General features: G+C 38.4%; 1 protein-coding gene across 1 annotated transcript in view; it reads left to right on the top strand.

Moving 5' to 3' along the window:
• LOC144364068 (uncharacterized) overlaps window positions 1–25395 on the top strand; it is a 100018-nt gene continuing 74623 nt past the window's right edge. The window contains exon 1 of the mRNA XM_085496169.1: window positions 1–164. The gene's annotated coding sequence lies outside the window, so the exon portion shown is untranslated. The remainder of the gene's footprint in view (window positions 165–25395) is intronic.

Raw genomic sequence — 25395 nt, 5'->3', positions numbered from 1 at the left:
TCACTTGCATAAATTACCTCACGATCACGTGACAGTTCGTTGTTTTGTACGCCAAAGACAAGTTATCTTGGCTGCCTCAGTGCCTGTTTCCAACCATTCGGGTGTATTAACGATATTATCTAAGACGAATACGAGCATTGTTTGGTTTAGCACATACAAATGAGGTAATGTAACAGCTGTGAATATTCCTTATCCTTGGAATTTTGAATTTTACACAAGGAGCGAACAAGTAGAAAGTTTATATAATAGAAAGGAAATGCTGTGTCGGATGATTACTCATAACAGAATTTCAGTGTAATGTTTGTTGTTCTTGGTACTGAACTGTTTTATTTTTCTAGTGATGTCCTGTTTCAGTATATTATATATCCGTACGGCTGTTTATTATCCAGCATTGGGTCAGAATATCCCACATCTAAACAGATCGTACAATGCAAGCAATGTAATTTATGTGTAATGTGTGACGTCATTTATAATTTGGCGTGTTGTGTCAGTGATTAAATGAATGTGTTCATACCGGGAGTTCATACCCAGGGTTCATACAGTGAACGACAATAAGCTGTGCCTTGGAGTAATGTGTTCATACCCAGGGTTCATACAGTGAATGACAATAAGCTGTGCCTTGGAGTAATGTGTTCATACCCAGGGTTCATACAGTGAACGACAATAAGCTGTGCCTTGGAGTAATGTGTTCATACCCAGGGTTCATACAGTGAACGACAATAAGCTGTGCCTTGGAGTAATGTGTTCATACCCAGGGTTCATACAATGAACGACAATAAGCTGTGCCTTGAAGTAATGTGTTCATACCCGGGGTTCATACAGTGAACGACAATAAGCTGTGCCTTGGAGTAATGTGTTCATACCCAGGGTTCATACAGTGAACGACAATAAGCTGTGCCTTGGAGTAATGTGTTCATACCCAGGGTTCATACAGTGAACGACAATAAGCTGTGCCTTGGAGTAATGTGTTCATACCCAGGGTTCATACAATGAACGACAATAAGCTGTGCCTTGAAGTAATGTGTTCATACCCGGGGTTTATACAGTGAACGACAATAAGCTGTGCCTTGGAGTAATGTGTTCATACCCAGGGTTCATACAGTGAACGACAATAAGCTGTGCCTTGGAGTAAAGAGGTTCATACCCAGGGTTTATACAGTGAACGACAATAAGCTGTGCCTTGGAGTAATGTGTTCATACCCAGGGTTCATACAGTGAACGACAATAAGCTGTGCCTTGGAGTAATGTGTTCATACCCAGGGTTTATACAGTCAACGACAATAAGCTGTGCCTTGGAGTAATGTGTTCATACCCAGGGTTCATACAGTGAACGACAATAAGCTGTGCCTTGGAGTAAAGAGGTTCATACCCAGGGTTTATACAGTGAACGACAATAAGCTGTGCCTTGGAGTAATGTGTTCATACCCAGGGTTTATACAGTCAACGACAATAAGCTGTGCCTTGGAGTAATGTGTTCATACCCGGGGTTCATACAGTGAATGACAATAAGCTGTGCCTTGGAGTAATGTGTTCATACCCAGGGTTCATACAGTGAACGACAATAAGCTGTGCCTTGGAGTAATGTGTTCATACCCGGGGTTCATACAGTGAACGACAATAAGCTGTGCCTTGGAGTAATGTGTTCATACCGGGGTTCATACAGTGAACGACAATAAGCTGTGCCTTGGAGTAATGTGTTCATACCCAGGGTTCATACAGTGAACGACAATAAGCTGTGCCTTGGAGTAATGTGTTCATACCGGGGTTCATACAGTGAACGACAATAAGCTGTGCCTTGGAGTAATGTGTTCATACCGGGGTTCATACAGTGAACGACAATAAGCTGTGCCTTGGAGTAATGTGTTCATACCGGGGTTTATACAGTCAACGACAATAAGCTGTGCCTTGGAGTAATGTGTTCATACCCGGGGTTTATACAGTGAACGACAATAAGCTGTGCCTTGGAGTAATGTGTTCATACCCGGGGTTCATACAGTGAACGACAATTAGCTGTGCCTTGGAGTAATGTGTTCATACCCTTCTATGATCGTAATGTACATGCATGTACGGAGGACGGTCAATTCGTCCCAAATCACGTTCCTCCCACAAGTCGATTTGCCAGATTTAAAGGGCGGTGATCGTTGCGCTGCGCATGTGTGACATTTGTGTTGATAAACATTGATTTTCCCACAATCCAATGCGCTCTTCTGATGAAAATAACAATTAAGTATGAGGTTTGACTTGCACCGCCGGTGAGTCCTAATTAAAACTTGGTAATGTCTCAGTTTGTACCCGTTGATCTGCTTAACAGCCAAAGTCACCATCTTTGTTTATATGAGACCCATATATCTTGCTCTTTAAGGTTAGCCCACTACTATAACTCGCCTAGTAAGCACAAAAAGATACAAACAACAAACTGTTCACATGCTCGTCAAACACTGGCATGCGTAATTGTTCGTTACGCCATTCTGTTTCTGCCGACGTTTGGTTATACCACGGTTTCTAGTAACAGTTGTTATACCATTCAAATCATCAATTTTACTACAGAAACGAAGCACTCCGTCGTCTATTCAGCTCTAAAAATCTAGAGTCAGACCCATTTTGTGAGAAGTAGCGAATGATGGAAAGCTCAAAAGAAATTGAAATGTGAGTTATATGCAAGTATTCATCTCCAAGTACAGTGGAACTATAATGTGTAACAAACAGTGACTGGCAGTCGACACCTTCTGTTGCCAGTAATTCATAACATTCATACAAATACGTGTACATGCAACTTACAAGTTATTAGTTAATAAACACAAATACACCATACACGCAACATTGAGTTACTAGTATTAGTTAATAAATACACCATACACGCAACATTGAGTTACTAGTATTAGTTAATAAATACAAATACACTGTACACACAATGTGTTGTTACTAGTATTAGTTAATAAATACAAATACACCGTACACACAATGTGTTGTTACTAGTATTAGTTAATAAATACAAATACACCGTACACACCACATTGAGTTTATATATATAATACTAGTATTAGTTAATAAATACAAATACACTACACACAACATTGAGTTACTAGTATTAGTTAATAAATACAAATACACCATACACACATTTAGTTACTAGTATTAGTTAATAAATACACCGTACACGCAACATGTTGTTACTAGTATTAGGCCACACTGATTTAATTTTAAGGATGACATCCTCTGAAGACCACAAAACTAATGTGAGAGGGCGAAAAAAAAAAAATCCTGCCAAAAAAAAAAAATCCTGCTAAAACCACAGGACTACGGAGCTGTTATTACGAATTGAACTACATTACAACTTTATTTGTAGGAGGCACATGTTGATGTACATATCTTGTACTGTATTACTGTCACAGGTATCATCACCTTTGATTTTGAAAAGGCAAAAGGATAAGGCAGATGTTGCCAAAGGCATACACATCAGCTCAATAATAAAGAAAAACTTACTGTGTTGTATTGAAACAAAAAATTGAATTAAAAATGAACAATAAGTTTGTCAACAGCAACCTGGAAAATAACTTCTTTGACATTCAAACTACAGCTTTTAAAGTGACACTTCAGATAGACTAAGTGTAGACACAAATGCTCTAGAACTACTTCAACTATGTAACAAATTATAAGAGGGTCGGTATTGAAAAAAAAACACCAACAGAGAGTCAACAACAATTTGGATGCAGAAAATTTTGTATATGTATCTTGATGAAAATTTGTCATACATGTATGATCAAATTATTACTGACTGTGTGTGCAAGCAAATTATTCAAATCAGAAAATGGAAAAAAAAAAATAAGAAACTTTTCTTCACCCGAAAGGGGACTTCGGCCGAGGAGCTTCAGCTGCTTTCGTTGCAGTTTTGTCGACTTCAATGCGGACAAAGCAACCGAACTGACTTGTTGCCTGACCAACTTTTAGGCCCCCATACACCTCCACTCCTCTCCCATTTCTCTCATCATAGCAGAAGAAACGCAGGACAGCTCTGGACAATATGTCCTTAAAGTTTTCTGGGCGAAACTCGCTTGCCGCTACCGATTTCCCATATAGCTGTGTAAACGTCACATCTCCCTGGCCAACGTCAATTGCGTACCAGTCTACAACAATCCCTCCGTTTTACCTCTGAACTTTTATGCTCATGTATTTTGGTGGTGTGGTCGCCATGTTGGATCATTTATGACAAAATTGGCATGTTTTGAGACAATCTCCTTCCCATAGGTCTTTGCGCTTTACGTAACGCACATCTAACTGTGCGAGTTTGGTTTTGAGGTAGTCCAAAACAAGTTTTACGACAAGTCGGCGCTTTACGACAATATGAGTCGGCAAGTTCCAGACAGAAATCTGATCTGTTTGAGAACAGTCGAAAACTAATGCACGTGCGGATGTCATCCGTAAAATTAAGTCGGTGTAGCCTTAGTTAATAAATACAAATACACCGTACACACAATGTGTTGTTACTAGTATTAGTTAATAAATACAAATACACCGTACACGCAACGTGTTGTTACTAGTATTAGTTAATAAATACAAATACACCGTACACGCAACATGTTGTTACTACTATTAGTTAATAAATAGAAATACACGTACAGTGTACATTGTACACACAATGTGTTGTTACTAGTATTAGTTAATAAAATTAGAATTAATTTTCTAATTTGTATGCACTTGTTGTCCTCTTACTGTTAATCTCTTTTAAGCAAGGAATTCTGTTACTCACAAATTCTCTTAACCACACAAAAAAACGCAGCACACCATAGTGTAATTGTTGGTGAATTGTAATGTATTTTTGAATGTTAATGGACAGTGAATCTTGTAAGTTGTAAACGTAATTTTGTAATTTGTATGCACTTTTTATCTTTTACTGTTAAGGTAGCAAGAAGGGAAATTTTCACTTTTTTCTTGATTTTTCAAAAATTGATAAAACGGTTACTTTAGACCTTGATACATCACCCCAGGTTTACAAAAGATCGAAATTGCGAAATAACGTTGCTCAAATTAGTGTTTTAAAACACTAGCAGAAAAGACTACAACTGCCGTTTCGTGGATATTTGCATAGTGTTTATCTTTGGAAGGAATTAAATGATAACATCTTATCTGTATACTCTGTTGTTGACGATTCTGATATAACGGGTGATAAGCTTCCAGTTGCAAACAATGCGTGTTTATCTAACGTCCATTGTCAGCATTATTGTCAGTCGTGACTTCGTCGGAGAAACATGGTCATACAGTACTCATTTCGCCCAACCTTCCGCTTTTACATCGACCGCTTATCGCTTAATTTCCGACCACGCGGTCTTGTCCGACCGGAAACCAACCGCATTTTAATCGCGTTTTTTTTTTCGCTCGCTCGCTCATTTAACAATTTAACAACAGTGAGTCATTGTCAGTAAATTCCTTTTCTGCCTTACATTTGAATGTTAGATCCATTAGTGCACATTTTGACGACCTTTCAACTCTTTTACACCTTCTGAAAATGAAATTTTCAGTCATTGTCTCAGTGAGACGTGGTTGCACAGTAATTCTGACACCTCAATTTATAATCTGCCATCTTACAATTTTATTTCAAATTGCCGTACATCTACTTCAGGAGGTGGTGTTGGTCTCTATATACACGAATCGTTGCCTTATACTGTTATTGACTCAGTTATTCTAAGTCATTGTAAGTGTTTATTTGTTGAAACTACATTGGACAACAAACAAGTTATAATAGGTGTAATTTACCGTAAGCCCAATACCTCTGTGCAAGATTTCCTTGATAGTTTTGAGCATTGTCTTGAAACTTTTTGTGCCAATAAAAAATGTATTTTTCTTGGCGATGTCAACATTGATGTTGCTAGCAGCAATAATGCGCATGCTGCCTATGACCATAGACCCTCTTTTAGAGGGTCTATGCTATGACACAGTTCTCAATGCCAATAATTTTCAACAAATTATACACTCTCCAACTAGAGTAACCGAATCAACATCTACAACAATAGATCACTGTCTTATGAATTTTTTTGATTATTTTATTGAAGCCGGTACCCTAGAGGCGGATCTTAGTGATCATTTTCCAATTTTTGCTGTTTTTAAACATTTACGTCATATATTTAACACAAATCCAACAAATAGTTACAAACATGACTTTTCTTTGTTTAATCCTGAATCATTCAAAGCGGATGTTGCAAAAACGTCATGGATACCAATTTATGAAATATCAGATCCAAATTTGGCCTACGACGCCTTTTACAAACTGTTTAACAACGTTGTCGCTAAACATGTCCCAAGGATTAAAACTCGTTTTTCGTCCAAATCACTCAAAAAGCCCTGGATTACTAAGGGACTGCTTGTCTCTATTAAAAATAAACACAAACTATTTTCTAAAACAAAACGACATTCTGTCAGCTCAATAGTACATAATCAGTATAAAAAGTACCGTAATATTCTCTGTAAACTGTTGAAAGCTGCCAAAAAGTCGTATTTTCATGACAGATTTTGCACCTCCGCTGGCAATAATAATAAAACATGGCAGGCCATTAATGAAATAATGAATGGAAACATGTGCAAAGCTGGAACCCCTCAAAAATTAAAATCAACCACCAAACCAGATGAATTTGTTACAAACAGTAAGGATATTGCACATTTGTTCAATTCTTACTTTGTTAACATTGGCCCAAAGCTTGCTTCGGAGATTACCTGTAACACCAATTTTAATGACTACCTTGGCAACAGACAATCAGAGTCATTTTTCTTTCGCCCTGTCTGTGCACACGATGTCGTAAATGAAATTGACAAATTTGACATTCGTAAATCCGTTGGTTATGACGGTATTCACCCAAAACTTGTGAAAGTGGCTGCTGAATATATTGCCGAACCAATCGCCTATATTATAAATTGTTCCTTGCCGAAAGGTGTATTCCCTGACAAACTGAAAAAAGCACGGGTGACTCCCATTTTCAAGAAAGGGTGTGCTTATGAAGTTGGAAACTACAGGCCGATTTCCGTTTTACCTGTCTTCAGCAAACTATTCGAATCATTCGCCAATAAACAGTTGTGTGGCTTTATGGACAAATTTAAAATTCTTTCAGAAAATCAGTACGGGTTCCGAAAGCAATATAGCACTAAACTCGCCTTAGCTGATCTCACAGCTGAAATCTCAAAAAGAATAGATGAAGGTTTTGTCACACTTGGTGCTTTTATAGATTTGAGAAAAGCTTTCGATACCATTGATCACAGTATTTTGCTAGCTAAACTACAACAATATGGGATTAGAGGGTCAACTTTGAACTGGTTTAAAACTTTTTTGGACGGTCGGCAACAATATGTCAGTACTAAAAACAATGATTCTGACTGTGAAACTATTTCCACAGGGGTACCACAAGGGTCAATCCTAGGCCCTCTTCTTTTTTTAGTTTATATTAATGACATTTCTCGATCATCCCCCCTTTTGTCATTCAGACTATTTGCTGATGACACCAGTCTATTTTATTCCGTAAAAGACCGTTCTGTAAACCTTCACACACTTAATATTGAATTAAATAAAGTTGCTACCTGGTGTAAATCAAATAAATTAACTATAAACATTGACAAAACAAATTTCATGATTTTTCAGACAGCTCAAAGAAAAACAACTATTGAGGGCGTATTATCAATTGATGATTTGTCATTAAGAATGGTGTCGTCAGCTGTTTATTTAGGTGTCACGCTTGACTCAACACTTTGTTGGAGACCCCATATCGATAACATTGTTAAAAAAATCAGTAAAACAATTGGGATAATCTCATACTTGAGGCATTATTTACCAAAATCCATTATGATATTACTTTACAACTCGTTGATTCTCCCACACATTGCTTATTGTATAGAAATATGGGGACACACTTTTAGCACATATATTGATCCAATTTTTAAATTACAAAAAAAGTTTGTCAGATTAATTTCTTTCTCTCATTTTCGAGCAAGTACCACACCACTTTTCCTGCAACTTGGCATTCTTGATGTGTATAAATTATGTAAGTACAATACATGTTTATTTGCATACGATTTGAAAAATGGCCGCCATGCACACTCTCTGGATCATTACGCCTTATCAATATCACATCCATACAATACACGATCAGTAACCTCTGAGAAACTTGCCACACCACAAATTAATTTAAGTTCAACTAAGAAAAGTCTGACATTTTCTCTTGTAAAACATTGGAATAAGCTCCCAACTTCGTTAAAAACATTAACTTTACGAAACTCGTTCAAAACGGCATTAAAAAAATATCTTTTAACTAATGTATAAATACTTGCATTATTGTAGTATATGTATTAGTATTGTCTATTTTTGTTTTCTTCATTATTATTGATTATGAGAGTTTGTAGTCTCTTTACTTACTTAATTATGTATTTATTTATTTATTTTTAACTTAACAATATAATTTTTTTTGTGTATCACTATTCACAACAACGTATATTTTAACAGTTGAGTATGGTTTTGGGGCCAGGGACTAGATTAGTTCTGCTAGAACTACCTCTCTGGTCCCCACCAGGAATAATATATATATTATTATTATTCATTCAGATAAAGTTCCCTGTACAATTGTCTCTTTTTTCTGGTGGAATAAATCTATTCTATTCTATTCTCTTCTATTCTCATTGAAAACATTGACCGCTCACCCAAACACTGAAAACGGGCACATGGGTGGTCGAAATGGTGGTTTTGGTAGTAAAGTGTGAACATACAACTAGTATTAACTATTATTACATTCTGAACGACACTTCAAATCTAATAGCTGTATTACACTTGTATCGTGAAAGCAACTGAACTGGGACTTCTTGTTACGTATTTTGGGTGCTTGTTCTAGATGTAATATTTTTATTTTTATTTTAATGAGACAGTTACGTGAAAAAAGCCTAGGTAACTCCTTTTGACAGAGCAGAGAAACGAGGAAATGTTAGTGATTAATTCCAAAAATAACGATATCGAATCCACATCGGTCCACGTCTGGTAAAATTTGACATTCAATTTTTAAAATTAAGTCATCATTGAATGAGCTCGGTCTATACCGTATACGTACCGCAAAAGTGTTCCCACAAAAAATATTTTCGATTAAAAACATCCACATGCCCTGAAAAAATCGAACAGAGCTTGACATGTATGAATAATTTATTGGGCTTAAATGAAAAACGTGTCAAATTTAGTTATAGCCATAACTATTTGGTGGCCAGTCGATGAACAATTCAAAGTCCTTCAGGGCTGAAAATCATCGACGCTACTCTGGTTTACTTTATTTCACAACTTGCAGAGAAAACTTATTCGCGTGAGCTCTAATGTATCTTAGCCTAGTATTTTCTTTTTGAACTAAGGTCAAATTCCATCAGTTTGTCAAAATATATGTTTTTCAGCGAATAATTTTGAAGCCTGTCACAGCACAAACAACTATGTGAATCAACGCCGGTGATTGGATTGTACGACGACCCTTCAATTAGCGTCAAATATGCTTTGTTACAAGATCATTGATTGGCTGAGAGTCACCTGATCGGAGCACGAACTGGGTCACAGAACCATATTTGTCCGTATTATCAACAGGACTTTGCAAAATAACCACACCCACATTTTCAATCATTTTTAGCGCGGAAGTTGCCAACAAATGTAAAAAAAAATCGTGAATTTCATGGATTGGAATAAAATAAAGCAAGCGATTGATAAGGATGATTATTAATATTTTCCCCGATGCTCTTCGAATTTTTATTTTTTTTATTTCAAGGTAAGAAATGGCTAGCTGAAGTTGCATCGTCTTCAATGCGGTTGTTTCACCGCGAACAACTCTAGCTTTGGGCATGGTTTAGTTTTGCGATGTAAAATAAAATATATATTAAAATAATAATATTTGATTAATTATTTGGGGTTTCAGCCCACAAATCAGAATATTGTTTAAAATAAAATATTCAGTCCAAGCCAAATCGAGGTCAAAGGGTCAGGTTGCGTGCATATAATTATATATAGTTAAAACAAAAAGTATTTGAACTTTTGTCAGCTGTTCAACATGTATAAAAACCAGAAAGACAATTATAAGACAATGTGAATCTCGGAAATTATTCTGTTAGTCCGAATTTTAAATGCGCGTGAGCGAGCAGGTGGGCGGTGATATTTCGGGGTTTGCACGGTCAAAAATAAAGCGGAAATTGTCCGGTCGAATTCAACAAGCGGTCGCAAAAGCGAGAGAAAAAGGTGATTGGAAAGCGGAAGCGGGCGGGAGGTTGTGCGAAAGGAGTACTGCAACTTTGCACAACTTTCTTTTAAATAGTTTTATTTTCCAAGTCAATATTCTATTTTACTAATACATTTTTTTTCTAACGCAATGGCGAAGAAAAGAAAGAAAGCGTTGACAGACGAGGCAAAGAAAAATCTGCCACTCAGTGTCGCACTCTGACACAGCAATTTTTTTTCAAACATCGGCCATTTTGTTTCACCATGAAAACCGTTTTATTAGATGTCTTATCTGAGACACTTGAAGGATTAGCTTGTTTGTAAACTGTCAGCGTGTACAGTGGGACAGTAATGTTTGTCAGAGGATTATCCTTCGTTGTTCGTTTGCATAACAATGGAAAACCCGAACGTTCCTGGAGTACGGACTCAAATGCCAGCAGTTTTCTTCATTTTTTGCGCTCGAGCTTGAAATTATTCATTATCTGACACTCTTTATGAGTTCTATGATATCAGTGGTTAATATGTTTGGCCATTTTAAGTGTATATTTATAATAATGCAGCAAATCTACAGTGTTTTATTAACCAGAACTGTTTTTCGCGTTTTTCTCGAGTTGAAGTTTTGATCGAGAACGACTCATTGGGACCGCCGCCAAATCAAGTGCGTTCAGACTAGGACATTCAAACTCGCAGTTATCGTTCAAAAGATAATGATGGTGCGAAATATGTCTGGGTTTTTAAAGAAAATGCTTTGTCACAGAATAATAGTCTGTTAAAGGTGCCAAGTATGAAATAATTTGGGGACAAAAAAACAAACCTGCATAGAAATCGGAATAATAGGTCTTTTGATTATCGGAGACGCATTTCAATGGACTTGATTACGGACAATGCTTAACTTAAATTTCACCAGGAAATTCCGCAGTGTGCTCTCGCAATCGCGTACTTAGTCATTTTTACAAGGTTCGCCATTTTTGATGTCACGTGATAATTATGTAAACAATGTCTGTCCAGTTTATGCGAACTTGCACCTCTATACTTAGTCTTTTGATATATATAACCTAAATTACTGTTCTGAACGAGACAACAGACAGAGAATGTTTTATTTAAAAACGTCACAAAACCTTCTCGCTACCTTAATCCCTTTTTTATTGTCTTGTAGTTTTAGTGACTTTAGTTCTGTACTTTCCAATGTCTGCATTGTGTAAATAAACAAACTATTGTCTCAAATCAACCACAAGTAATGATTTCATGGTTTGCATCGGCATGTAACGTCCCATTAGCACACTTTCCTAGGTGCGTTTTATGAATTACACTTTTCTTGTATTTTATCCAACTGTAGTCAGTGACTTGCCTTCAGTGTCGATTTAAATCATCACATGGATGTAAACAATAAATTTAAAGGGGAACCGCTCAATCCCATGGATTGCACCAAAGAATCATGGGACACTATTGTTTATGTTGTTTACAATGTTAATCTATCTTTTGTTATCTATTGTTATTTTAATCCAGAAAATAAATTTGTTGTGAGATTAGGCTTAACTGGAAGGTGCCCCTTTAACTTGTGGGATGAATGTGTTGGGACGAATGTGAATTGAGAGGAATCGACTTGTGGGATGAATGTGTTGGGACGAATGTGAATTGAGAGGAATCGACTTGTGGGATGAATGTGTTGGGACGAATGTGAATTAGAACAAATGTGAATTTGGACGAATCAACAAGTGCAATGAATGTGTTGAGACGAATGTGAATTAAAAAGAATTGTTCATCACAGACCATGGCTTTGTGAAGGAACTGGGAATTGTGTTCATCACAGACCATGGCTCTGTGAAAGAACTGGGAATTGTGTTCATCACAGACCATGGCTCTGTGAAGGAACTGGGAATTGTGTTCATCACAGACCATGGCTCTGTGAAGGAACTGGGAATTGTGTTCATCACAGACCATGGCTCTGTGAAGGAACTGGGAATTGTGTTCATCACAGACCATGGCTGTGTGAAGGAACTGGGAATTTTGTTCATCACAGACCATGGCTTTGTGAAGGAACTGGGAATTGTGTTCATCACAGATCATGGCTGTGTGAAGGAACTGGGAATTGTGTTCATCACAGACCATGGCTCTGTGAAGGAGCTGGGAATTGTGTTCATCACAGACCATGGCTCTGTGAAGGAACTGGGAATTGTGTTCATCACAGACCATGGCTGTGTGAAGGAACTGGGAATTGTGTTCATCACAGACCATGGCTGTGTGAAGGAACTGGGAATTGTGTTCATCACAGACCATGGCTCTGTGAAGGAACTGGGAATTGTGTTCATCACAGACCATGGCTGTGTGAAGGAACTGGGATTTGTGTTCATCACAGACCATGGCTGTGTGAAGGAACTGGAAATTGTGTTCATCACAGACCATGGCTCTGTGAAGGAACTGGGAATTGTGTTCATCACAGACCATGGCTCTGTGAAGGAACTGGGAATTGTGTTAATCACAGACCATGGCTCTGTGAAGGAACTGGGAATTGTTTTCATCACAGACCATGGCTCTGTGAAGGAACTGGGAATTGTGTTCATCACAGACCATGGCTCTGTGAAGGAACTGGGAATTGTGTTCATCACAGACCATGGCTCTGTGAAGGAACTGGGAATTGTGTTCATCACAGACCATGGCTCTGTGAAGGAACTGGGAATTGTGTTCATCACAGACCATGGCTGTGTGAAGGAACTGGGAATTGTGTTCATCACAGACCATGGCTCTGTGAAGGAACTGGGAATTGTGTTCATCACAGACCATGGCTCTGTGAAGGAACTGGGAATTGTGTTCATCACAGACCATGGCTCTGTGAAGGAACTGGGAATTGTGTTCATCACAGACCATGGCTCTGTGAAGGAACTGGGAATTGTGTTCATCACAGACCATGGCTGTGTGAAGGAACTGGGAATTGTGTTCATCACAGACCATGGCTCTGTGAAGGAACTGGGAATTGTGTTCATCACAGACCATGGCTCTGTGAAGGAACTGGGAATTGTGTTCATCACAGACCATGGCTCTGTGAAGGAACTGGGAATTGTGTTCATCACAGACCATGGCTCTGTGAAGGAACTGGGAATTGTGTTCATCACAGACCATGGCTGTGTGAAGGAACTGGGAATTGTGTTCATCACAGACCATGGCTGTGTGAAGGAACTGGGAATTGTGTTCATCACAGACCATGGCTTTGTGAAGGAACTGGAATTTGTGTTCATCACAGACCATGGCTGTGTGAAGGAACTGGGAATTGTGTTCATCACACACAGACCATGGCTGTGTGAAGGAACTGGGAATTGTGTTCATCACAGACCATGGCTGTGTGAAGGAACTGGGAATTGTGTTCATCACAGACCATGGCTGTGTGAAGGAACTGGGAATTGTGTTCATCACAGACCATGGCTCTGTGAAGGAACTGGGAATTGTGTTCATCACAGACCATGGCTCTGTGAAGGAACTGGGAATTGTGTTCATCACAGACCATGGCTGTGTGAAGGAACTGGGAATTGTGTTCATCACAGACCATGGCTCTGTGAAGGAACTGGGAATTGTGTTCATCACAGACCATGGCTGTGTGAAGGAACTGGGAATTGTGTTCATCACAGACCATGGCTCTGTGAAGGAACTGGGAATTGTGTTCATCACAGACCATGGCTGTGTGAAGGAACTGGGAATTGTGTTCATCACAGACCATGGCTGTGTGAAGGAACTGGGAATTGTGTTCATACATTTTGCCGTCACTAATATGGTGATATTGTCATTCATTTCTTATTATACATTCAAACCTTTCCAAGCTTCCACTACACTACATTCTTCCACTAACATGTTTGCCATTATGGAATTATGTGATGACAATCAGTGCTGAGTATATATATTATGATTTAATATGTGTACGTTGCATGCATGTGGGTTACATGTACCTTCAAAGTTACCTGAATATATTATTGCTTTTGCACCAGTACATTACTGGCATCAGCCATCTAAAGTTCAAAGTGACGTTTAATTTCATAGTGTATAATCTTATAAACTCGATGTAGGCACGATGAAGAAATATGTTAAGATTTTATTATGGAACAATGTTTTAACAGACTGAAATTACTGAGAAATTAATGTACAATGAAATGTGAAATTTTAAATTACAAATGACAAGATTGTAACATATTACAGACAATGCATGAATTAAAACGATATTGTCAAATATATAAATTAAAATAAAAGTCTGTGGGACGTTTTGCCTGGAGATATTTTGTCTTACGTTTACCCAGTCGATCCTATACATGCTGACAGGTGTTAAGAAAATTTTAGTCTGCACCCTGCATTTGTGCCAAAGGTGAAATTTTTGGGTTTGCACATATTTCATCACATTCACATTTTCATTAACTCTATCACAGTGATAGACAGACTTTGCATACATTTTTACCAATAACTTGTCAGTACATGCATGGTATGACAATAATGGTCTATTTATTTTCTAGGACTCTTGTTAAAACATGACCATGATATACCCTCATGATACAAATGTATGACTAATCATGAGGTGTCCTATATGTATGTGTGAACAATGTTTCTCGGTTAAAACAATGCCCTCTAGCAATTCAATGGTGACTGCCTAGTTATAGGTAAACCCCCGCTACATATGACAGAACTCATGTTTATCTCATTGATATGTGATATTTGCAAAGCCTTCCGTTTGTCAGCACCTGTGTATAAGGCTAAATGTTATTTAGGAACAAGTCAGACAAACACTGCAACAAACCCATCCTGCCAAATACATATGCTAGTTTCACATGGCAGCACTTTATCAAAGCTGAACTATAGCTTCTCCCACCAGTTAACAAATTACCCTGTATGTTTATACAGTTGTTGTCAAACGTTCATGTTCCCACATTTGGCCAGGTCTGTTTAAAGCCGAGCTGTAACAGCCCCCTTAATGGAATTATAGTTTAGACTGTCAAGCCAGGTTGGGACGCAATTCTACCAGGGTTCAAGCTGATCACATTTGTACAGTCATATTTTCTGGCTTGCGCCAGCTAAGGCTATTGTTGTGTAATTGAGGTAATAGTATAGGTATGAATATTAATCTATATTGTACGGCAGCTAAGTTGAGAAAGTTTGACAAATTGTAGTGGTGAACCAATTGAAAAATTTGCTTCAGTCATGAAAAAGGAAAAAAAAATTCCTTTAACAAAATTTGTAAAGTATTTATAAAGTGATCGATACATAAAGTGATCGATAAATAAAAATAAATTGATTCTGGATTGAGGAGGCTACTAAAGAACGAAGAAAAGGATTAATTCTCTGTGTGAGCTCATTCAGTGAAATGCTGTATTTACCTGTATCAATTGTACCATGTGCTCAGGACATTGTTACTTTTGTCTCTTGTGTATGCCAATTACATTATTCACGATAGTCAATTGCAAGCATCTACAAACCTTAACCAGTCAAATCCATTCATGAGTTAATCATAGCCAGTGGATGTGACCTCCCATCTGTGACCCTTTGGTATGCATCACAGGCAGTGGATGTGACCTCCCATCTGTGGCACGTTAGTATGCATCACAGACAGTGGATGTGACCTCCCATCTGTGACACTTTGGTATGCATCCTAGGTAGTAGATGTGACCTACCATCTGTGGCACTTCAGTATGCATCCTTGGATTTGGATGTGACCTACCATCTGTGGAACTTCGGTATGCTTCCTAGGATGTAGACGTGACCTCCCGTCTGTGACACTTTTGTATGCATCCTATGCAGTAGATGTGACCTCCCATCTGTGGCACTTTGGTATGCATCACAGGATGTGGATGTGACCTCCCATCTGTGACACTTTTGTATGCATCCTATGCAGTAGATGTGACGACCCATCTGTGACACTTTGGTATGCATCACAGGATGTGGATGTGACCTCCCATCTGTGACACTTTGGTATGCATCACAGGCAGTGGATGTGACCTACCATTTGTGACACTTTGGTATGCTTCTAGGATATGGATGTGACCTCCCATCTGTGACCCTTTGGTATGCATCCTTGGCAATAGATGTGACCTCCCATCTGTGGCACTTTGGTATGCTTCCTAGGATGTAGATATGACCTCCCGTCTGTGACACTTTGGTATGCATCACAGGCAGTGGATGTGACCTCCCATCTGTGATTCTTTGGTATGCTTCCTAGGATGTGGATGTGACCTCCCATCTGTGACCCTTTGAATGAATCCTTGGCAATAGATGTGACCTCCCATCTGTGACACTTTGGTATGCATCACAGGCAGTGGATGTGACCTACCATCTGTAGAACTTTGGTATGCTTCCTAGGATGTAGATGTGACCTCCCATCTGTGACACTTTGGTATGCATCCGAGGCAGTGGATGTGATCTCCCATCTGTGACACTTGGTATGCATCACAGGCAGTGGATGTGATCTACCATCTGTAGAACTTTGGTATGCTTCCTAGGATGTAAATGTGACCTCCCATCTGTGACACTTTAGTATGCATCCTGGGCAGTGGATGTGACCTCCCATCTGTAGCACTTTAGTATGCATCCTAGGCAGTGGATGTGATTTCCCATCTGTAGAACTTTGGTATGCATCACAGGCAGTGGATGTGACCTCCCATCTGTGACACTTTGGTATGCATCACAGGATGTGGATGTGACCTCCCATCTGTAGAACTTTGGTATGCATCCTATGCAGTAGATGTGACCTCCCATCTGTGTAGCACTTTAGTATGCATCACAGGCAGTGGATGTGACCTCCCATCTGTGGCACTTTGGTATACATCCTATGCAGTAGATGTGACCTCCCATCTGTGTAGCACTTGTGGATGTGACTTCCCAACTTTGAATGAATCCTTGGCAATAGATGCGACCTCCCATCTGTGACACTTTGGTATGCATCACAGGCAGTGGATGTGACCTACCATCTGTAGAACTTTGGTATGCTTCCTAGGATGTAGATGTGACCTCCCATTTCTGTAGCACTTGGGTATGCATCACAGGCAGTGGATGTGACCTCCCATCTGTGTAGCACTTGGGTATGCATCACAGGCAGTGGATGTGACCTACCATCTGTGTAGCACTTGGGTATGCATCACAGGCAATGGATGTGACTTCCCAACTTTGAATGAATAGTTGGCAATAGATTGACCTCCCATCTGTGACACTTTGGTATGCATCACAGGCAGTGGATGTGACCTCCCATCTGTACAACTTTGGTATGCTTCCTAGGATGTAGATGTGACCTCCCATCTGTGGCACTTTGGTATGCATCACAGGCAGTGGATGTGACCTACCATCTGGAGAACTTTGGTATGCATCACAGGCAGTGGATGTGACCTACCATCTGTAGAACTTTGGTATGCTTCCTAGGATGTAGATGTGACCTCCCATCTGTGACACTTTGGTATGCATCCGAGGCAGTGGATGTGACCTCCCATCTGTGACACTTGGTATGCATCACAGGCAGTGGATGTGACCTACCATCTGTAGAACTTTGGTATGCTTCCTAGGATGTAGATGTGACCTCCCATCTGTGACACTTTGGTATGCATCCTAGGCAGTGGATGTGACCTCCCATCTGTAGCACTTTAGTATGCATCCTAGGCAGTGGACGTGACTTCCCATCTGTAGAACTTTGGTATGCATCACAGGCAGTGGATGTGACCTCCCATCTGTGACACTTTGGTATGCATCACAGGCAGTGGATGTGACCTCCCATCTGTAGAACTTTGGTATGCATCCTATGCAGTAGATGTGACCTCCCATCTGTGTAGCACTTGGGTATGCATCACAGGCAGTGGATGTGACCTCCCATCTGTAGAACTTTGGTATGCATCCTAGGATGTAGATGTGACCTCCCGTCTGTTACACTTTAGTATGCATCACAGGCAGTGGATGTGACCTCCCATCTGTGACACTTTGGTATGCATCCTAGGATGTGGATGTGACCTACCATCTGTGACCCTTTGGTATGCATCACAGGCAGTGGATGTGACCTCCCATCTGTGACACTTTGGTATGCATCCTATGCAGTAGATGTGACCTCCCATCTGTGTAGCACTTGGGTATGCATCACAGGCAATGGATGTGACTTCCCAACTTTGAATGAATCCTTGGCAATAGATGTGACCTCCCATCTGTGGCACTTTGGTATGCATCACAGGCAGTGGATGTGACCTCCCATCTGTGACACTTTGGTATGCATCCTAGGCAGTGGATGTGACCTCCCATCTGTAGAACTTTGGTATGCATCCTAGGCAGTGGATGTGACATCCCATCTGTGACACTTTGGTATGCATCACAGGCAGTGGATGTGACCTCCCATCTGTAGAACTTTGGTATGCTTCCTAGGATGTAGATGTGACCTCCCATCTGTGACACTTTAGTATGCATCACAGGCAGTGGATGTGACCTCCCGTCTGTGACACTTTGGTATGCATCCTAGGCAGTGGATGTGACCTACCATCTGTAGCACTTTGGTATGCATCCTAGGCAGTGGTTGTGACCTCCCATCTGTGTAGCACTTGGGTATGCATCACAGGCAGTGGATGTGACCTACCATCTGTAGAACTTTGGTATGCTTCCTAGGATGTAGATGTGACCTCCCATCTGTTACACTTTAGTATGCATCACAGGCAGTGGATGTGACCTCCCGTCTGTGACACTTTGGTATGCATCACAGACAGTGGATGTGACCTCCCATCTATGACACTTTGGTATGCATCACAGGCAGTGGATGTGACCTCCCATTTGTTACACTTTGGTATGCTTCCTAGGATGTGGATGTGACCTCCCATCTGTGGAACTTTGGTATGCATCCTATGCAGTAGATGTGACGACCCATCTGTGTAGCACTTGGGTATGCATCACAGGCAGTGGATGTGACCTCCCATCTGTGACACTTTGGTATGCATCCTTGGATTTGGATGTGACCTCCCATCTGTGTAGCACTTTGGTATGCTTCCTAGGATGTGGATGTGACCTCCCATCTGTGACACTTTGGTATCCATCCTATGCAGTAGATGTGACCTCCCATCTGTGTAGCACTTGGGTATGCATCACAGGCAGTGGATGTGACCTCCCATCTGTGACACTTTGGTATGCATCACAGGCAGTGGATGTGACCTCCCATCTGTGACACGTGTTAGTATGCATCCTAGGCAGTAGATGTGATGTTTATTCTTGGTTCACATCATTTCATGTGTATGTCCATTTACCTTTATGTTATTTGTTGGTTCACATCATTTCATGTGTGTGTGTACATTTACATTGAAGTTAATTGTTGGTTCACATCATTTCATGTGTGTGTACATTTACATTGAAGTTATTTGTTGGTTCACATCATTTCATGTGTGTGTGTGTACATTTACATTGAAGTTAATTGTTGGTTCACATCATTTCATGTGTGTGTACATTTACATTGAAGTTAATTGTTGGTTCACATCATTTCATGTGTGTGTGTGTACATTTACATTGAAGTTAATTGTTGGTTCACATCATTTCATGTGTGTGTACATTTACATTGAAGTTAATTGTTGGTTCACATCATTTCATATGTGTGTACATTTACATTGAAGTTATTTGTTGGTTCACATCATTTCATGTGTGTGTACATTTACATTGAAGTTAATTGTTGGTTCACATCATTTCATGTGTGTGTACATTTACATTGAAGTTATTTGTTGGTTCACATCATTTCATGTGTGTGTACATTTACATTGAAGTTAATTGTTGGTTCACATCATTTCATATGTGTGTACATTTACATTGAAGTTAATTGTTAGTTCACATCATTTCATGTGTGTGTACATTTACATTGAAGTTAATTGTTGGTTCACATCATTTCATGTGTGTGTACATTTACATTGAAGTTATTTGTTGGTTCACATCATTTCATGTGTGTGTGTGTACATTTACATTGAAGTTAATTGTTGGTTCACATCATTTCATGTGTGTGTACATTTACATTGAAGTTAATTGTTGGTTCACATCATTTCATGTGTGTGTACATTTACATTGAAGTTAATTGTTGGTTCACATCATTTCATATGTGTGTACATTTACATTGATGTTATTTGTTGGTTCACATGATTTCATGTGTATGTGTGTGTACATTTACATTGAAGTTAATTGTTGGTTCACATCATTTCATGTGTGTGTACATTTACATTGAAGTTAATTGTTGGTTCACATCATTGGCGATCCGCTCCGCTAGGATTGCCCTTATAATCACTTTTGTCGTTTTGTGTGTGTGTGTGTCTGTGTGTGTACATTTCCAGTGTTCACTATTATTTCTTCTGTGATTTTTTTGGCTTGGCCGATTTCGTTCAAACTTGGCAGGTAGGTCACACCTTAACCCTAGTTATAAGGAAAAATCTGACAAATTTTTTTGGCCCACCGTTGCCATAGCAACAGCCAAAAAACTGATTGTTGGATAGCTTCACGCCAAATGTATCTCCTCCTACAAATTTGGGATAAAACACTTCAGACATAGCTCATTCTACTCAGCTTGAGTGTGGGCACAAAGTTACCATTTGAATTTTTGATATCTGTTTTCATTACCGAGAAATTTGACCCTAAAGTTGGGGTAACTTTTCACCAGCAACGGCTTTTAACTCCTCTGTGATTGTTTCGGCTCGGCCGGTTTTGTTCATACTTCACAGGTAGGTCGTGCCGTCACTAATTGGAAAACAATCCTGGCCCACCATTGCCATTGCAACATCCAAAAACTGATTTTTGAATACTTTCGCCCCAAATGTATTACCTCCTACCAGTTTTATCGGTGTCGCTGGGTGTATATGATAAAGGGAAGTTGTGCAACCAAATTTGCCGAGTTCGCAGTTTTTCGCCAATAAAAAAATAACTAAGGAAACAACTCGCGGTTTTTCAGCATTTTTGTAATAAAGACATTATTCTCCATCAATAATCCTCCCAAAACAGGAACATTTCTACTAATTCTTGTTTTTTTTTCGATGTTTTTCGAAAAACCTGCGATTAGGCTGTGAAAGTAGAACATTCCGGAGGGGGCGAAATGGAAGAGCCATATTTAACGCGTAAAAATAGAACGCGTACTTTGACCTCTATGCGGTCGTCGCCAAAGAGCCCCGCGTCCATCGCCTGGCAATGCTCTTCCGTTTCACCAGTTGCGTTTTTTTGACTAAAATTTGGGCAGTACTGTCAGTCACGAAAATTGATGAATAAATTAATACACATAAAATATGAATCACGGGCTAATTCAATGGTCACCGAACACTCCACTGTGGCAAGATAGTAGCGTACTGTATATTTGACCCAGATTTGACAAGCGTGGTACAGTTTTTTGCGCGTGTCTGTAATAACGCGCACAAAGGATTGTGGGGCAGAGTCCTTTATTTGCTGTCATTCTTGACTTTTGACTGCAGTTCTTTTTTATATTTTAGAGTAAATGCTTTTGATATGCTCTTAGGTTTCTTAATATCCGTCTGAAATTCTGGACTGTGGTCATATTTTTCGATTAGGAGTCGTATATTTAAATAACTCACCGTGACTAATGTTTTGCATTATGAAGTATATTATTATGAAGGTCAACACACTGTACTTTAATAGGTAAATATTTACCATCTCGTTATTTCATTATTTCGCTTTCCAGCATTTACAGGAAACGCTTCATTCTAGAAAATGCTATCGCAAAACGGTTGGAAATAATAAATGTAACAGCAGAATACGTCCTAGCACAGTCACTCGACTAGGAGAGTGATTGTGGTCCTAGTAATAAACTAAGTGACTTCCAAAAACTGAATGGTGTTTGCGAACTTCGTATTAGTTATAAACCGACGTTAGCTTCACGTTTATGTCACACCATGGAAACAGCCAAAAACATGGTGCTTGTTTTTGAGCGGAGCGGATCGCCAACCAGCCTACTGGCTTGTTATTATTTCATGTGTGTGTGTACATTTACATTGATGTTAATTGTTGGTTCACATCATTTCATGTGTGTGTACATTTACATTGAAGTTAATTGTTGGTTCACATCATTTCATGTGTGTGTACATTTACATTGAAGTTAATTGTTGGTTCACATCATTCCATGTGTGTGTGTGTACATTTACATTGATGTTAATTGTTGGTTCACATCATTTCATGTGTGTGTGTGTTTACATTGAAGTTAATTGTTGGTTCACATCATTTCATGTGTGTGTGTGTTTACATTGAAGTTAATTGTTGGTTCACATCATTTCATGTGTGTGTACATTTACATTGAAGTTAATTGTTGGTTCACATCATTTCATGTGTGTGTACATTTACATTGAAGTTAATTGTTGGTTCACATCATTCCATGTGTGTGTGTGTACATTTCCATTGAAGTTAATTGTTGGTTCACATCATTTCATGTGTGTGTACATTTACATTGAAGTTAATTGTTGGTTCACATCATTTCATGTGTGTGTGTACATTTCCATTGAAGTTAATTGTTGGTTCACATCATTTCATGTGTGTGTACATTTCCATTGAAGTTAATTGTTGGTTCACATCATTCCATGTGTGTGTGTGTACATTTCCATTGAAGTTAATTGTTGGTTCACATCATTTCATGTGTGTGTACATTTACATTGATGTTAATTGTTGGTTCACATCATTTCGTGTGTGTGTACATTTACATTGAAGTTAATTGTTGGTTCACATCATTCCATGTGTGTGTGTGTACATTTCCATTGAAGTTAATTGTTGGTTCACATCATTTCATGTGTGTGTACATTTACATTGATGTTAATTGTTGGTTCACATCATTTCATGTGTGTGTGTGTACATTTCCATTGAAGTTAATTGTTGGTTCACATCATTTCATGTGTGTGTGTGTACATTTCCATTGAAGTTATTTGTTGGTTCACATCATTTCATGTGTGTGTACATTTACATTGATGTTAATTGTTGGTTCACATCATTTCGTGTGTGTGTACATTTACATTGAAGTTAATTGTTGGTTCACATCATTCCATGTGTGTGTGTGTACATTTCCATTGAAGTTAATTGTTGGTTCACATCATTTCATGTGTGTGTACATTTACATTGAAGTTAATTGTTGGTTCACATCATTTCATGTGTGTGTACATTTACATTGAAGTTAATTGTTGGTTCACATCATTTCATGTGTGTGTACATTTACATTGAAGTTAATTGTTGGTTCACATCATTTCATGTGTGTGTACATTTACATTGAAGTTAATTGTTGGTTCACATCATTTCGTGTGTGTGTACATTTACATTGAAGTTAATTGTTGGTTCACATCATTTCATGTGTGTGTGTGTACATTTCCATTGAAGTTAATTGTTGGTTCACATCATTCCATGTGTGTGTGTGTTTACATTGAAGTTAATTGTTGGTTCACATCATTTCATGTGTGTGTACATTTACATTGAAGTTAATTGTTGGTTCACATCATTTCATGTGTGTGTACATTTACATTGAAGTTAATTGTTGGTTCACATCATTTCATGTGTGTGTACATTTACATTGATGTTAATTGTTGGTTCACATCATTTCATGTGTGTGTACATTTCCATTGAAGTTAATTGTTGGTTCACATCATTCCATGTGTGTGTGTGTTTACATTGAAGTTAATTGTTGGTTCACATCATTCCATGTGTGTGTGTACATTTACATTGAAGTTAATTGTTGGTTCACATCATTTCATGTGTGTGTACATTTACATTGAAGTTAATTGTTGGTTCACATCATTCCATGTGTGTGTACATTTACATTGAAGTTAATTGTTGGTTCACATCATTTCATATGTGTGTACATTTACATTGAAGTTAATTGTTGGTTCACATCATTTCATGTGTGTGTACATTTACATTAAAGTTAATTGTTGGTTCACATCATTTCATGTGTGTGTACATTTACATTGATGTTAATTGTTGGTTCACATCATTTCATGTGTGTGTACATTTACATTGATGTTAATTGTTGGTTCACATCATTTCATGTGTGTGTGTGTACATTTACATTGAAGTTAATTGTTGGTTCACATCATTTCATGTGTGTGTACATTTACATTGATGTTAATTGTTGGTTCACATCATTTCATGTGTGTGTACATTTACATTGATGTTAATTGTTGGTTCACATCATTTCATGTGTGTGTGTGTACATTTACATTGAAGTTAATTGTTGGTTCACATCATTTCATGTGTGTGTACATTTACATTGAAGTTAATTGTTGGTTCACATCATTCCATGTGTGTGTACATTTACATTGAAGTTAATTGTTGGTTCACATCATTTCATATGTGTGTACATTTACATTGATGTTAATTGTTGGTTCACATCATTTCATGTGTGTGTGTGTACATTTCCATTGAAGTTAATTGTTAGTTCACATCATTTCATGTGTGTGTGTGTTTACATTGAAGTTAATTGTTGGTTCACATCATTTCATGTGTGTGTACATTTCCATTGAAGTTAATTGTTAGTTCACATCATTTCATGTGTGTGTGTGTTTACATTGAAGTTAATTGTTGGTTCACATCATTTCATGTGTGTGTACATTTACATTGAAGTTAATTGTTGGTTCACATCATTCCATGTGTGTGTGTACATTTACATTGAAGTTAATTGTTGGTTCACATCATTTCATGTGTGTGTACATTTACATTGAAGTTAATTGTTGGTTCACATCATTTCATGTGTGTGTACATTTACATTGAAGTTAATTGTTGGTTCTCATCATTTCATGTGTGTGTACATTTACATTGAAGTTAATTGTTGGTTCACATCATTTCATGTGTGTGTGTACATTTACATTGAAGTTAATTGTTGGTTCACATCATTTCATGTGTGTGTACATTTACATTGAAGTTAATTGTTGGTTCACATCATTTCATGTGTGTGTACATTTACATTGAAGTTAATTGTTAGTTCACATCATTTCATGTGTGTGTACATTTACATTGAAGTTAATTGTTGGTTCACATCATTTCATGTGTGTGTACATTTACATTGAAGTTAATTGTTGGTTCACATCATTTCATGTGTGTGTACATTTACATTGAAGTTAATTGTTGGTTCACATCATTTCATGTGTGTGTACATTTACATTGAAGTTAATTGTTAGTTCACATCATTTCATGTGTGTGTACATTTACATTGAAGTTAATTGTTGGTTCACATCATTTCATGTGTGTGTACATTTACATTG

This window comes from Saccoglossus kowalevskii, chromosome 2, assembly GCF_978046115.1.
Source record: "Saccoglossus kowalevskii chromosome 2, keSacKowa6.1, whole genome shotgun sequence".
In the NCBI taxonomy this organism is placed as follows: Eukaryota; Metazoa; Hemichordata; class Enteropneusta; family Harrimaniidae; genus Saccoglossus; species Saccoglossus kowalevskii.
Note: the sequence above shows the minus strand (reverse complement) of the source record. Positions and strands in the feature narration are given on the sequence as shown.